Raw genomic sequence first — 17,293 nt, forward strand, 5'->3', positions numbered from 1 at the left:
TAGTTTACGTGTGTGTGTGCGCGTGTGTGCATGTGTTTGTGTAAAGAAATACTGGATGGTTCATCCTAAAAGCGTCTCCCAGTTACAGCGCCCCCACATGAAATTTTAAATGTTTAAATTTTTCTTAGATTGCAATTTTTAAAAAAAATAGAACTTATCACTTGCAGATACTTTTAGTAATGAAAAGATAAATAAGGAAGATGCAAGTCTCGATATTCTAAGAGAAATAGTACCTATATAAACTGTAATTGTTCCTAATTACTAAATGTGATAATTTAGGCCTTTCTAAAAACTGTGAGAGCATAGAGAGCAAGTGATTAGTACTGATCGTCAAGTTCAGAAAATACCCCATGATGTTAGAATATATCCTTGAAAGTTGAGTATGATTTTATTCATTTGGGGTAGAGAATTGAAAGAGATGAATCTAGAAACTTCGAATGTGACTAGAAAGTCAAGAGGTCTTGCCTGCCGTACTTGGGCATTTGGAGTTTATTGTGAAGAACTGGGAGAGCTGTCAAACCTATTAAACCTGCTAGAATTAGATTGGTTTTTAGAAGGGTAAAGGTAAGCAGAGTGGTTGTTGAACTGAAGTAGAGAATGACTCGAAGTACGGAGATGATGAGTGATGAGAGAATTTCAGAAGAGCCATTCATGAAATGATGAGGGTGAGCACTGTAAACAGTGAGTCAGAAAGTCTTCTTTTGATAAACAGTAAAATAAAAATTAGTTGTACAGCCTTTATACACACATTAATTGAATTTTATTGAGTTTCTCAGTACATTGTTTTATTTTAGTGTTTTAGACATACTGAGCAGTTTTTGATACCTTTGCAAAATACCCAAGTAAACTTATGTGAAATGTTGAAAGACTGAAATGAGGCTCTAGCTTTGTTGATTAAACAAAAGCTATAGTGAAAAGAAATGTTTTGATGGGATGCTTTCAACTATGCCTTCCATATATTGCAGTTTCGTTTAAAAAAATGAAAGTTCTTACAATTAAAAATAGTAATAGTTTAAAAAGTGAACTTGATGTGGTCTTTCTGTCATTTCACTTCTGATCAGATCCTACCTATTTCAGTTGGTGTATTTTTGATATTGGAGATTTTAAAACATTGCCTTACCTGAAGAACCTTCCTGGACACCACCCTGTTGAGATTGCTTTCTATCTTTTGTGAAATCATTCACCTTTCTCTCACTGTATGAGGTGCTCTGTGTCATACTTTTAAGACTGAAGTGCTTAAAACTAGAAATGGAAAAATTTATTTTTAGTATACTGTGTCTTGTTTATTTAGCACATGGTGACCACTCAATAAATGTTTCAATGATGTATAAGTGACCAAAAAACTGAAATACAGTAAAAGCAGGGGAATTCATAGAAAACTGAGTTTAAAAGATTAAAAATGGAATTATTGCAAGAAATTTGATCTAACAGCATTTAGACATAGGTTATGTTTGCATGTTAACATATACAATATTTATTAAGTACCCACCTTATTGGGTGCTGTAATTTTGCTTGTGAACAGAATAGAAACTATCTATACCCTCATACAGACTTTTCCATCTTTAATCAGAAAGCATATGAATTCAAATTATAGTATAATGGATGCTGGGAAGATATCGTGAAGAAATTCCTAATTATATCTGAAAAGGTAGTGGAGCTGCTATTAAAGATAGTTATATAATTTCTGTTACTGAAGTTATTGGCGTTAGATTTTTGACATCATGGTATCCCACTTTTGCAGATCATATAACATTTAACACATACTGAGTGTGAAAAAGTGAATGGTGAGAATATTTGGAAACAGTGGGTAACATCTGATTATTTTGGTTCAGGTAAAATTGTTAGTGCAATATAGGAGATTAAGATATAGGGGTCTAGGAAAGATGACAACCCCTACCTAAAAGTATAAGCGGTTGTTTTCCAGCTCCACAAAGCACACTCTGCTGTGTTCTGTATGGCTTAAGAAAACAGTCTGTGGCTCCTTATGTAGCACGATCTCTCTCCAATTTCCAGAGGGCACATCCATACAGACTTCCAATATACTTATTACAAAGTAATGTGTGGCCAAGCATGTTTCCTCAGACATAATGAAATGGAATTTTGGTAAGAGGATTAATTTATTCAACAGACTGCCTTTGTGCTGGACACTGAAAGCAAAGGTGAACAAGGCAATAGACCAGGACACAGAACCTTTTAGTCTATTTCTTTTGAATCCTACAGAGGTTTCTTATAGTCTTCGATCATTTGGTTTGGGTAATAAAAAATGTTGACATCTGAATGCTCAGAAAAAATTGTAATAATGTTACATATAACGAAATTTTCATCATTAAAATGTTTGTTACTAACCTTTGGCTGACTTTGAAATTTTGCCTATCAGATTTCCAAATAAAATTTCGACTTGTGTTAACACACGGAAGTGTTACTAGGTGAGGGAATTACGTATTCCAACACATAGTTTACAAAACAAGTTTAGTGTAACCTCTGGAAAATCTATGCCAAAACTTATTAGTGTGTCACTTTAATGTGCATTTGATGGGTTTATTTTAAATGCCTAGGAAAGGTTTTGAGGGATTTCTTAGAATTTCAGTGATGCCCATGGTAAAATAGGCTAAAAAGGTGCTGACGTGAAGTGGCCTCAAAGCTCAAAAATAACTACTGATAGGACTTGACAGAGGTACCATGGTATAGTGAGAGGAGCATTAAGGCCAGTCTTCATATTCCTTTTGTAGTAATGTGACCTTGGATAAATACCCCAGAGCCTCCGTTTCCTGAGCTGTAAAATTAACATGACATATGTATTAAGTGCTTACCATAACCAGGCACTGTGCTAGATGCTTGGGATAAAAACAGGAATAAGTATCCATTCCTGCCTTCAAGGAATATTTAGTCTTAGAAGGAGAGACATATAAACGGATACCTTTGAAACCATGTGATAGTGCAGAGAGTGTCGATGGACGTATTGTCAAAATTATGACACAGCTCAGGGGGTGAGGTGGGATAGCTGCAGAGAAAACTCGTCCGAGGAGGTTTTTCCTGTTCTAATCTTAAAAAGGGATGTAAGAATCCACTAAACAGCCTGGATTCTGTGGATTCAGCTAAATCATAGTGATGATTGAGATAATGTACACTGTGTCTAGAATATTCTAAATCCTTGCAAGTCATGGTCCCTTTTCCTGACCTATTTACTCGTGTACTGTGCCTGTACACACACACACACACACACACACACACACACACACACACACACACACACACACACAGTTGGCAAATGAACTTTGTGCCCTCAAAGAACATATAGGAGAGACAGATGGGAACAACAGGGACTAGCTTATTTCTCACTACCTATAATTATGATTTCATAATCTGAAAATTATCTACATATAATGAGTTATTCAATTATATCTGGTTTTTAATTTAGCCAATTAGGCTGTTTCCTTAGTTTACCGAAGATGGAACCCAAAGCTTATGACCAGGTGTCAAATGCAACACTTTTTAAGAAAAGTATGTTGACAAAATTGAGTACTTTACCTTGTCAGGCACTCTTCTGAATACTTTACATGTAGTTACTTATTTCATCCTCACAAAACCCTGTGAGACATAGGAGCTATTATCCTAATTTTACAGAGAAAGAAACTGAAATACAGAGTTTTACCAAATTGCCTGTGGTTAAGAAGTTCCTAGAAATAAGACTTCTTGTTCCAGAAGACTAAGACTTTCAAGATATATGTGCAGCCTCCCAACAACTAGGTTTTAAAGCACACAGGAAGCAAGCAAATTAGCCAGCCTATGGGATATAAGTGGGTACTTTTCTACAAGTGAATGTGGTTGACGAGCTTACAGAATACTGTTGCAGAGTAGAGCAGACACTGGAAGTCAGAAGTCCACATCACCAGGGAGATGGAGAGAGCATCTCTCTAAAGGGCAGGAGTGGTTCTTTGTCTCTGCATTCTTGGGGCAACCTTTGGAATCTGGATGTGCTGGCTCTACTGTTTGCCTTTTCAGTAAGACTCACTGTACAAGAGTGGTGCACGTAGGGCACTGTGATAACCAGTGACCCCTCCTTTAATGCTCTTCTCCTTTGACAATACATTACTTTTCTTTGAAAAACCTAACATTTGTTAGCGTGATTTGCACAGTCTTATGCACATAATTTGTATAAGTGCAAAAGTATCATCCTGTCTTGAATCAAGTCTGCTTTTTGTTAGTTTCATGATGGTTTTATGCTGTATCTTCTGCTAGGGAAGGTTTTAAGAGAAGGGCGCTTTTGAGCCCTTAAATGAGAGGGAGGCCCTGAAGCTGAGCATATAGGAGAGAATTCTAAGTGGGGAGAATGGCATGCAGAAAGTTGCAAAAGCAGGTACACATGTACTATATTTTAGATTATGAATAAATTATTGACTCAATTCCATAGTGTAAGCAGATTAACTATACATTTTAATAAATTGTATGAAAAAATAAATTATTGGAATTTCCTACGTAACACCTTGATGTCACAGGTATCATTTGCTTCTTTCTTTTATATAAATAGTTAATTCCATAAAAATAGATCGCTCACTCACCTTTCAACATGTAAGGGTTAACACAATAGCAAAATGGGGCTTCCCTGGTGGCACAGTGGTTGGGAGTCCGCCTGCTGATGCAGGAGACGCGGGTTCGTGCCCCGGTCCAGGAAGATCCCCACATGCCACGGAGCAGCTGGGACCGTGAGACATGGCCAATGAGCCTGCGCTTCCGGAGCCTGTGCTCCGCAACGGGAGAGGTCACAACAGTAAGAGGCCCGCATACTGCAAAAACAACAACAACAACAAAAAAAAACAATAGCAAAGTGACAACCATGGGATGTGCTGGTAATAAGCCTGGATTGAGTTGGGGGAAATTTGCAGCAAACAGCAAGAAGGTCATTATGAGTTGGAAGAGGTGGGAAGGAGGAAATTCATGTAATCTATAGGAGACAGGCCCTGCTTTAGCAAAATATTTCTTTCCTTATTGAATCAGTGTGTTTGGGCACAGACCACCCCAAGAAAATGTATCTCAGATGCAATGAGGGAATTGATGTAAGGAGTGGGATATATCCAGTCTTTGGGAAAAACCACCTTGTCCACATAGGCATCTGGTGTTCAGAGTCCGGTAGCTCGGAACCAGGAAGGTCTAGGAAACACTTTGATTCTCAGGGTGAGAGATGGTATATTTTCAGATCATTCCTCAAAAGGGGAATAGGATTTCATTATCCTACTTGGAAGAGTGCCGTTTTGTTCACTTGCTCCCTTTAACCCAAGTTCTGCTTCTTGGTACCTCAGTTTTGATGGCCAGTTTTCATCACCTCCCCAATTGCTGAGCCCAGTTGGTTTTGATGAGCTGGTCACTGTTATCCCAAAAAAGGGTTTCTGCCTCCTGTGTTTCTTTTTTTCCCTATATATTCATGTATATATCTTTTGCATAATCCTCTAAGAATACATTCCCAAATCACTAAATATTATTAAATTATTATTTATAATATTTATTATTACTTATTATTTATAATATGGTTTATTAGGATTGTATCATTCTATTTTATCAGTGTACTTTTGAGCCATTTTACTATTTTGATTCTTTAGTTTGTCTCAAACTTATCATTATGAATATCTTTTTATCTAAATCTGTCAAATGTTGGATTCTTTTCAGAACATATATTTACAAAAGAAATTTGGTAAGAGTCTTCAGAAATATGGTATCAGTTTGTAATCTTAGAAATGTATGAGTCTGTGTGTTTTACAATACTCATAGATATTTGGTAATTTGATAGGAGAAAATTTCATCATATTTTAATTTTTTGCCTCCTTTTGCTCTTACCAATTAAACTGAGCATTGTATATGTTTATTTTCCTGTTTTTTTTTCTTCACCTACTTTGAAATTGATACTCATGATTTGTGAGTACATCTTATATAAAGTATTTAAACGTAGTGGTATTTGTTTAGACAGTTTATCTTGGGAGATGTAATTTTCTGAAACATGCCTGTTGTCATTATAAATCAGATTCACCTAAACTTACTCTCATTTTCTGATAAGAAGCACTTGTTTTTGAGACTCTTATCAAGCCTTTCTTCTTCTTCTTTTTTTATAGTAAGGGAGCTTTTTTATCTGGCAACATTCAGCTTCATAAGGGTGAAATTTAAAGTATTTCAGATTGTAAAGGGAAATAAACATTTAAAGCAGCAGTGCCCAACCTTTTTGTCACCAGGGACCGGTTTCGTGGAAGACAGTTTTTCCACAGACGGGAGTGGGGGGGGGATGGTTCAGGAGGTAATGTGAGCGATGGGGAGTGATGGAGAGCGGCAGTTTATGAAGCTTCGCTCGCCCACTGCTCACCTCCTGCTGTGCGGCCCGATTCCGGTCCGTGGCCCGGGGGTTGGGGAGACCTGAGTTAAAGTAGAGGGAAGGGACATTAGAGTAGTACAATGAGACATAGCAACACGGGCTGAAACGGGGTTCCTAAGAGCCTTTTTTCCTTATAATTCATTAGAATGTCTGAATCCAGAAGTTGGAACTGCTCTGTTGCCTTTGTGCTGTTGGTACCTATACAAGGCAAGTATGAAAGATGACACTGGGCTGTGTATGTAAGGGCAGGGTCTATACACTTGGATCTGCTACCGTGCTTTTTCTTGTTCTCTTGATGTTCAACTTGGCAGTTAAATACAAGAAAGGATAAAATTTTAACTGCAGGCAAGTCGTGCTGTTTGTTTTTTAAGGCAACATTTTCGCCGTGCAATGTCAGATTAAACTTATCCCTCCCACCTCCACCTCCCTCCCCGATGCTCTGGCGACACAGATTTGAGAATAGTTTGAGTGTGTTCTTTAAAACCTTATCTTTTCATCAAAAATTAAACAAACCTCAACATCACAATGCAAAAATAATAACACCGAAACCACCCATGAAATCAAGGTAACTATATTGTCATTTAAGGAATTATATGATAACCTTCATATCATTTGGGGAAGCAGTTTCTGTTTTCATTCAGAGTATCACAGTAGAATACTTCTATAAGTCATCTCTTTTGTCAGGGAGAACTTCTATCATTGAGTGGGCTTTCTGTAGTTTGTGGAAGTGGTGGAGTTGCCTCCAACCTGAGAATTTCAAGTTTCTTCTCTCCTTTTTTTTTTGTTTGTTTTTGGGAATTATGAGTTTCTGTGGCTTATCTCTGAATAGCCTGGTGGAGAAATTAGAATGTGCTAAGGACAGAAATACAAGTGGATGAATGAATGAGCAATAAATGTGTTTAGGTGGGACTGCCAAAGATGTTAGTAAGAGATAACTTTGAAATGCTGTTTTCCATTTGGAGGTGGTTTTGATTATTTTGAGTTTGCATTTTGAATTGAAGTTCACAAAAATGGGTTCACGACTGCATTTGGTTTCATTTATTTTGCAGTTTTTAATTGGTCCAGGAGCATTGAAAAATGTAACAGCACAGTAGTACAGTATTTACTGGAGTAAATCTTTTAATTTTTGTTTTATAGATCTTATTACCCACTTGGTTAGTTACTCCAATAGCTCTGTGTATCTTTCAGAAATTTATCTTTACAACTTGTTCATGAGATAAAAAATAGCCTTTATTTATAAAGAAAGAGTTACATCTTAGTAGTTACAGTCTAGTTTGGGGTTTCAAAAATTCCATGTATGTAGTATAATTTATTTTTTTAATTTATTTTTTTTAAAGTTTTTCTTGATTGGACCATTTTTAAAGTCTTTATTGAATTTGTTACAATATTGCTTCTGTTTTATGTTTTGTTTTCTTTGGCCATGAAGCATATGGGATCTTAGCTCCCCAACCAGGGATTAAATCCGCACCCCCTGTATTGGAAGGCGCAGTCTTAACCACTGGACCACCAGGGAAGTCCCTGTAGTATAATTTAGAATAAAATTTTAAGCATCATTTTGGGGAAAAGGGGGGAAACTAAATAAGTCAACTTTGGTCTCATGAGTTATTTTTTTGAGATGGGAAAGGACCTCAGTAAGAATTTCTCTTTCTAGAACCGTATTGGAAGATGCCTTCTCACTTCTAGCAGAAAAGCATTTGTGTCATCTTCGATAGTTTTAGTGTGTTCAGTTAAATAAATATCTTCTAAAAAAACCCTAACTTCCTAAAGTCATTTGAGGTTTTAGGGAAAGAGTGCCTTTTATGGCATGTAGAAAGAAAGACATGAAATTTCTCCCTTATTCGGTGGGGAAAAGGTTAAATGCCTGACATGTTTTAAATGATCCAAGTGTTAGTGGTTAGTGGGGGTAACAGTTTGTGAAAAGTCAAGATAAGAGTTGAGACTGGTTTCAGGCTGTGCTAATCTTTCCTACCTGAAGTGAGAAATAAATACCTCATAGGAATGTATGTGGAGATATAATGCCTTTCCCTTCTAGGACACTTGTTTGAGTCAGCAGTTGAATGTGATTACCTTTGGATTCCTGTTTGGGAAAGAGAGAAATGAGTGGGTGGTTTCCTGCAGTTTCTGTGTAGTTAAATAAGTTTTAGAATTGGTGTTAATTGGCCTCCTTATAGATGCCTTTAATGAGGAAGCCGGTTGTAACCCTGGTAAATTAACATCTTTAGAGTTCATTGTTACCAAATAAAAGTTAATTGACATGGAAGTCTTATATACATTGTTGTCCCTCTTGTGATTCAACTTAAATGTACCTTTAAAAAAATGAAATTATGGTTAATAGTTTTTTGGGGGTTTGGTTTTTTTTTTTTAATATTGTTTATGTTTGAATACAAGATATTAACAAAAAGACTTAGAATTTGAATTTTGACTTTCTGATCTGGGAGACCTGCCTGGGGAATACTCTAAATGGGGTCTCCACTCCTAGGTAGTTGTATTCATCAGACTAATACCGTGACAGGAAAGGAATAGAATCCTTTAGCCGGTATGGCTTGGTGTGAGCCACTGGATGAAGAAACGAGACTCATATTTTTGTGTTGTTGCTTTGTGTAACCGCTTTTAAGAACATATGTTCTGAGGTTGGGTGGGTGAGGGGAGGTAGTGGAATTTCTGATAACAAGAAGGGTAATAAAAATAATAAAATTGCTAGAAGATTATAGTAAATAATCAATGTGGAAGTAGAAATAAATTGTTGTACCAGAAGAGACGATGAAATTATTTTCTTACTTATTCTGTGATTATTCTCTAGTTTTTTTTTTGTTGTTGTTGTTGTTGTTGTCAGTGAATACTTTACACAGAATTACTTACGAATTTTGATTTGATAGTGCAATGTAAATGACTTGAGAAATTGCATTTCCAATAGTAAATTCTTAATGCTAAACTGGTTTTAACTAGTTATTAAAAATAATAAATATTAATATTAAATAAATAATAAATAAATATAAGTGTTTACTATTTCCTTGAGGGAAGAAAAAGGGGAGTGGTAAAGTTGCTATTCTGGTTTTTGTGATGGTTTCACATGACCAATGACCACAACTCCTGGATGATTTTTAACTCTAGCAGGTGGTCAGTCTTTTAAGGGTGCATTTCATAGTTGAGTTCCACTGATTTGGAGACTCTGGTGAAGATGTCATCTTTGTTACATTTATATATATATTTTTTTATCTCCCGACATAAAATGTTTTAAATACAACATTTCCTGATAATGTACATAGCTTAAACTTCAAAACTAGAAACTTTAAAACTAACATATATAAAAAGATAAAATTGTGGTGCGTGTGTTTTCTCCCCCTGTATAAAAACATCTTCATCTTGGGTATATTTGACAACTTTTTGTACAAAGAATTAAGGTATAAAATAATGCATAAAATAAAACTAAGCAAAAGGTGATTGCTGACTATGTACCATGCACTGTGTTGGAAACTAAGGACACAAAAGTAAATAAGCTTCACTTCTTTCTATTCAGCCACTCAGCGTTCAGTAGCAGAGGAATATAAGTAAAGAACATGTTGCCTGCTCTGATAGTGGAGCTCATAATTGTTCATGCACTCATTTCATTCCTACACCTATTGTTTTAACATGTCTTTATTTTATGTCCGCTATAAAGAGACCACTGTAAACTGACTATCAGGCTTGGCATTGTAATGGTGGATGATATCTTTCCTCAAGGAGAACTCACTCCTTATGGAAGCTACCCAGACACAGGGATCATTGTCATTTTTTTCACTGTTACATCCCAAGTGTGTGGAAGAGTGCTAGGCACATAGTAGACGCTCATAAATATTTATTGGAAGAAAGAAAATAGATGACCCAAACCTGAGCTCAGGTTCTTCATTCCCCATTGTTAGGGAAGCTTTGAACTGGATTTTGGAGAATAATTGTTTCCTAAGAGAAAAACGAGTAGAACATCCTGTGCAGAGGGCATAGGCACTGAGTAGTAAGGGTAATATTGAGGCTTAATACAAAATTCACTAATATTTAAAAATAGATCAGAATGAAAGTATTGTATGTTTGTGAACTTTCAAGAAGTTATAGCTAGCTATATGCTGAGACTATTAAAAGCGTCTGTCTGTGGCATATATTATTCTTAATAGACATGCTTACCAGGAATTTTTCTTTTAAAGTTCAGTATTAAGCTGAGAGTAATTTATAACTTTTAAATTGCTATATTTTAATGGCACTTGTGAATTATTAATCATTGCCAGATAATTTACAGGTTTTTAAGTGGGAGAGATCAATTTCTTTCTAATAAGGAATTTAATCTCCAAATGTTTTGAAGGACTTATAATGCATACTTTCTCCTTAAAATATTGAGAGGCTTTTCAGGAGTAGTCATATTTGAACCTAATAGCTGATGGCATTCTTGCAGTATATTTTTACGTTTTGAGTGTCCAAAGTGTCCAGAATTTTGTTCCTTTTAACAAAACACAGAGGTAAAGTTTTTTCCCTTGCTGTTTATGTAATTGGATTTAATTATGTATTAATTTTTTTATCATGTATTTATTTATTAGGAATTTTTGTGTATTCCAATGTAAATCTTAGTATTTTGTGTATAAATTGATCTTACTCGAAACTGTAAACATTCTTCTAAAAACTTTTTTGTTTGAAGTGCTTCATAATTTAAAATATATCCAAAATAGAAAAAAATGTTTTGTAAACCAGAAAGACACAAGAAGCTAAGGCATGTCACACATATATGATGAGTTGACTATTTTGTAGTTACATGACCTTAAATTGTTTGAACACTTTCTTTTGCAAGAACTTTATATTTTTGTAAGGATTTGATTTGTGTTTCATGCTAACCAAGTTTACTTAACACACAAATTGCTACATTTTCAAGGCCAGGGTGCTGGAAAATGACATTGCATTCCTTTATTTTTTTTGTTCTTGGCATGAACACAAGTTCAAAGGTGAAAGTAGTTTTTTTTTACTGTGCACATGCCATGGTTTAGGCTTCTCACATAATACTGACAGGTTAAAGAATTATATGTTAATGAACACAAAACATTAGATATTTTAGAGTTTGATTGATAAAGCTATCTCTTAAAACGGACTAAGAGTAACTAAAACAATAGAGTGACATTCTGCAAGCTTAAATGGAATGAGTTTTTAACGTACTGCCTTTCAGTATACAAAGGTAAGTTTTTTTTTTTTTTTACATCTTTACTGGAGTATAATTGCTTTATAATGGTGTGTTAGTTTCTGCTTTATAACAAAGTGAATCAGTTATACATATACAGATGTTCCCATATCTCTTCCCTCTCACGTCTCCCTCCCTCCCACCCTCCCTATCCCACCGCTCTGGGTGGTCACAAAGCACTGAGCTGATCTCCCTGTGTTATGCGGCTGCTTCCCACTAGCTATCTACCTTACGTTTGGTAGTGTATATATGTCCATGCCTCTCTCACTTTGTCACAGCTCACCCTCCCCCCCCCATATCCTCAAGTCCATTCTCTAGTAGATTTGTGTCTTTATTCCTGTCTTACCCCTAGGTTCTTCATGACATTTTTTTTCCTTAAATTCCATATATATGTGTGTTAGCATACGGTATTTGTCTTTCTCTTTCTGACTCACTTCACTCTGTATGACAGACTCTAGGTCTATCCACCTCATTACAAATAGCTCAATTTCGTTTCTTTTTATGGCTGAGTAATATTCCATTGTATATATGTGCCACATCTTCTTTATCCATTCATCCGATGATGGACACTTAGGTTGTTTCCATCTCTGGGCTATTGTACATAGAGCTGGAATGAACATTTTGGTACATGACTCTTTTTGAATTATGGTTTTCTCAGGGTATATGCCCAGTAGTGGGATTGCTGGGGCATATGGTAGTTCTATTTGTAGTTTTTTTAAGGAACCTCCATACTGTTCTCCATAGTGGCTGTATCAATTTATATTCCCACCAGCAGTGCAAGAGTGTTCGCTTTTCTCCACACCCTCTCCAGCATTTATTGTTTGTAGTTTTTTTGATGATGGCCATACTGACTGGTGTGAGATGATATCTCATTGTAGTTTTGATTTGCATTTCTCTAATGATTAATGATGTTGAGCATTCTTTCATGTGTTTGTTGGCAGTCTGTATATCTTCTTTGGGGAAATGTCTATTTAGGTCTTCTGCCCATTTTTGGATTGGGTTGTTTGTTTTTTTGTTATTGAGCTGCATGAGCTGCTTATAAATTTTGGAGATTAATCCTTTGTCAGTTGCTTCATTTGCAAATATTTTCTCCTATTCTGAGGGTTGTCTTTTGGTCTTGTTTATGGTTTTCTTTGCTGTGCAAAAGCTTTGAAGTTTCATTAGGTCAAAGGTAAGTTTTATTATACATCCTTGATTTTAAAAATTTTGTTATAATAACCTCATGAATATGCAGAGATAAATTGAAAAAGTTGAACTATTAGTGAAATAATTTATCTTTTAGGTTTACTCTGAACACTGACTTTTCACCTAAATTAAAATGAAATGGGAATAAGTTTTCTGGAAGCTTCTGAACTAGAGTTCAGCCTGGTGGAAATCATGCCCCCCTTCTCATTAAGTATTTTTCTTATTTCCCTTTTAGGAAGAAATCTTATTATCATACATAAACAGGAGTAAATCAGAGATTTCATATTCCGCCACTGGTAATAGACGATGGTCTGAGTTAATGTTTCTGTAGAGCTTGAAGTCACAGCCTCAGTCCCATAGAGGACCATGATAATCAAAAGGAGTGGTGCTTACTGGGACCATAGCTGGCATGAGCAGGGCATACATGACAGGGTTCAGTTCAAAGTAATTAAGGAAAACAGTACCAGAAAAGTTGAAGTTTTTATATTATAGCTTTAAAAAGTCTTTTAATGGAATGTATGATTTTACAGAAATGTCCAAAGAGCAGACTGAGGGAGACAATGTTAGAAAAGCAAAATGTTCCCACAAGAGTTTGAAGTCCACCACAGGCATAAGCTTATAGCAGTATACTATTTATTGCCAGAGTAGCACATTTTCTTGCAAAAATGCTCATAAATGATGTGAAATCCAATGTTAGAATTCCAGTTCTGGTCTTACAAATTCCCATCTCATAGCAGTACATCTGTTTATTAGGAGTTATTCCCTGAATATGAAAGATTTCAATCCTAAGTCACTGCACCTGTTGACAGGAGGTGTTTATTCCAATCACTAGCCTAAAACACAGACTTATTGCTTGACATTTTATAGCTTGGGAGGGAAAAAGTGTCTTCAAAGTCATTTGTTCAGAGTGCAGAAAATGGAGCAAAACAGTTCATTTTACTCTAAGCACCACTATTTGGCAGTGTTCACATTTGCACAGCACAAAGCTGCAATATTGATTTTTTGCTCACAGAGCCTCCCACAAGTTTTTTCTTCGATTGTCAGATGGATTGGATTACACTTTGCTTGTTGGGATGCTTTTTTTTTTTCTTTGTTGAAATAGAAATATATTGAAAGTACAGCTTAGAATAAATGTCATAGTAATAGTGTGATTAAAGAGTTTTAATTTGGGCATTTCTTTATGTTGACTATGTTGACTGAGCAATTTCATTGACTACTTGACCATCAGACAACTATTTCCTTTCTTGCCCTTGTTCCTCTAGGACTAGAGGCACCCAGTACACCCTAACTATGTTCTGTACAACAGGGGTCCCCAACCTGCTGCTAAGTGTCATTATCATTTGGAGAGGCATTAAAGTAACATTGAAAAACACGAGTTTGGGAGCTGAAGTATTAGGTTTCAAACCTTGATTTCATTCTTATTGGATGTGTGATTTTGGAAAACATAATTTTTCTGTGCCTCGATTTCTTCCTTTGTAAAATAGTGACAATAATAATACGTATCTCATATGGTTGTTATGAGGATTTTTAGTCAGTATATATTTGTAAAGTCCTCAGAGGGACTTCTAGTGATGATGGGGTGGAGAGGATGGCAAATCCTCTTCCCCCAAACAAGTATAAAACTGAACAAAATTGTCAACAACCACCATTTTAGGGCTCTGGAAAGTAACCAGAGCCATATAAGAAATTGGGAACGATTTCTTTAAAAAACAAACAAAAAAAAGCTGATGGAACTTTTGGTACACACAGTTCAAGTTTAAAGCCTTCTAGCCTGGGGCTGCTTCTCCCTGCACCCTGCACTCTTTGGCTATGTCATTGTGGTTAGTTTAGTCAGAGCAAGGCTGGCCTTGAAAATCTGTGACTGAGCTGCCAGGGAGAGTTGGCTTGATTTAGAGTAGAGTGTGGGAACCCATGCCCAGCAGTGTTGTCAGTAAAAGTAGTAAACACTGTGGAAAACAGATGGGGAAGACCCTTAGCTCTTGCTAACCTGAGGTTGTGGTCCCAGGTGGGGAGACTGAGTGCCAGTCTGAAACATAACCAGGAAACCTTGGAAGTGAAAGAGCCAAACGTTCTCTGCGTTCTTGACTGACTGAGAAGCTACACACAGAGCAGAGGAGATGCGAGGGGATGTGGCAGAAAGTAAATAACCAAGGCTGACTTGAAAACTGCTTGAACTTTGAACTCTCCCTAACATACAGGTCAATCAGCAGAGGGTGGAGACCTTATTATGGGTTCATGGTTTTTGTGCAAAGTCTTTGCTCAATCATTGGCTGATCACTAAGCTATGCAGAGACAGGTGTGATCCCTAGGAAGTCAAGCTAGAAAATAAAAATAAGAATTAAAATAACAACGACAACAATGAATAGAGACACACAGCAGCTGCAAAGTACAGGGGAAGACAGAGTCAGCAGATTAAATTCAGTCAGAATGCTAAAAAGAAAATATCACAACAGCAACAATTCTCAGGGGAAAGGAATCTAGAGTAGCTAACAGTGTATTATTTTAAATGTCTAGTTTTCAACAACAACAGAAAATTTGCAAGATAATGCAGAGAAACAGGAAAGTTGACCCATACTTAGGAGAAAAAACATTCAATAGAAACTGCCTCTGTTGTGGGCCTGGATGTTAGATTTAGCAGATAAATATTTCAGAATGGCCATTATGAATATGTTCAAAGATTAAAGTAAAACTATATTAGAGAATTAAGAGGAAATATGATGATGACTTAACAAATATGTAATAGAGAAAACCTATTTTAAAGGACCTTGGAGAAATTCTTGGCATGTCTTAGTTATTGTATCAGTGTGTTGCAAATAAATAAATTTTCTTCCCCAAATACAGATAGCCTACCTTCATCTGAACCCAGATATTCTGATTCAGTAGGGCTGGATTCGGGCTTGCAGATATGTCTTAAAAAATACTTACCAGATGACTCTGATGCAAAGTCATATTTGGGCGTCAGTCATATACTCTTAGCCAGTGATTTTTAAAAAAGTCCTGGGGCTTCCCTGGTGGCAAAGTGGTTGAGAGTCCGCCTGCCAATGCAGGGGACACGGGTTCGTGCCCCGGTCCGGGAAGATCCCACATGCCGCGGAGCGGCTGGGCCCGTGAGCCATGGCCACTGAGCCTGCGCGTACGGAGCCTGTGCTCTGCAACGTGAGAGGCCCGCGTACCGCAAAAAAAAAAGAAAAAAGTCCTGAAAAATGTGCCATTAAACAATTAAGGATGAATTCGTGTACAAAGGAAGAAAGTGTAATTAAGAAATGGTACTGATACCTGTGATGATTTCTTCCTGTGACTCAGTATAGTAAGTCATTAATGTGATATAAATAAAGGTGTAAATAAGTGTTTTTAGGAATAAGTTTTGTTCTGACTTTTCATAAGATTTACTTAGTGAAAATGTTGAATTTTAAAAATTAATATTAATTGCAATAGTTTTATTTAAGACTTTCCAAACTTCTTTGAAGTCCCATTGCTGGTGGAAGAGTTTGAAGCCATACCCCTTGAAGTTTTCAGGAAAATAGGGGAGAAGTGCCCAAAGAAAGCATAAGAATTTACATTTTTCTGAAAAATTTATGCTTTCTGCCATTCGCTGCTACCGTGGCGCCCGTGATAAAGCTTGTGGCAAAGGGGGGCAAAAAAAAAGAAGCAGGTCCTGAAGTTTACTCTTGACTGTACCTATCCTGTAGAAGATGGAATCATGGATGCCACCAATCTTGAGCAGGTTTTTTAGGAGAGAATCAAAGTGAATGGAAAAGCTGGGAATCTTGGTGGAGGTATTGTAACAGTCGAAAAAAGCAAAGCAAGATTACTGTAACTTCTGAGGTGCCTTTTTCCAAAAGGTATTTGAAATATATCACCAAAAAAATATTTGAAGAATAATCTATGTGACTGGTTAGGCGTAGTTACTAACAGCAAAGAGCTACGAATTGCGTTACTTCTAGATTAATCAAGATGAAGAAGAGGAGGAAGATGAGGATTAAAACTCAATTATCTGTAATATTTTGTATGAGTTCTTGAATAAAACTTAGGAACCAAAAAAAAAAAGTTTATGTGGGTTTTTCTTTTGATTTAATAATTGGCCCGTGTTTATTTTCTCCCTTCCAGTAAGTCTTTGGTTAAAATAGTTAATCCAGAAAGAATCCTGACTAATTCATCCATGTACTTTTGAGAATTTTCTTGGCAGTACCATACAATCTACATTATTGTGCCATAGTCCATCCATGCTAACATTCTCCTATGTTTATATTTTAAAGAAATAGAGCAACAAATGTCTTAATTGTTGACCACTTGAAAATGTTAGAATAGCATGTATACCTGATTAAAAGGAGCTTGCCTGTTTAGAATCATAGATTGGTGAAATTTGATAGGACTTTGAAATGACTTTAATCCTTCAGAAAAAGAAATTAAAACCCAGAAAAATAAAATGACTTAGCCAAGTTCACAAGGCTGACCCAGACATCTGTACTGTTCAGTACTCTTTCTGTATGTCCATACTTGCACAGTATAGATTTTGCTCTCAATAAGTTTATGGCACACATCGCTACATTTCCACAAATACA

At 36.3% G+C, this 17,293-nt stretch overlaps 1 protein-coding gene and 1 pseudogene across 12 annotated transcripts in view; both read left to right on the forward strand.

Annotated features, from left to right (window-relative positions):
* Positions 1-17,293, forward strand: part of ADGRL2 (adhesion G protein-coupled receptor L2) — a 211,896-nt gene that overhangs the window by 110,267 nt on the left and 84,336 nt on the right. The window lies entirely within an intron of this gene.
* Positions 6,293-16,914, forward strand: LOC307193638 (large ribosomal subunit protein eL22-like; annotated as a pseudogene). Its single transcript has 2 exons — positions 6,293-6,354; positions 16,256-16,914. The product of its transcript is annotated as a large ribosomal subunit protein eL22-like (transcript).

This window comes from Stenella coeruleoalba (assembly GCF_951394435.1).
Source record: "Stenella coeruleoalba genome assembly, chromosome: 1".
Taxonomy (NCBI): Eukaryota; Metazoa; Chordata; class Mammalia; order Artiodactyla; family Delphinidae; genus Stenella; species Stenella coeruleoalba.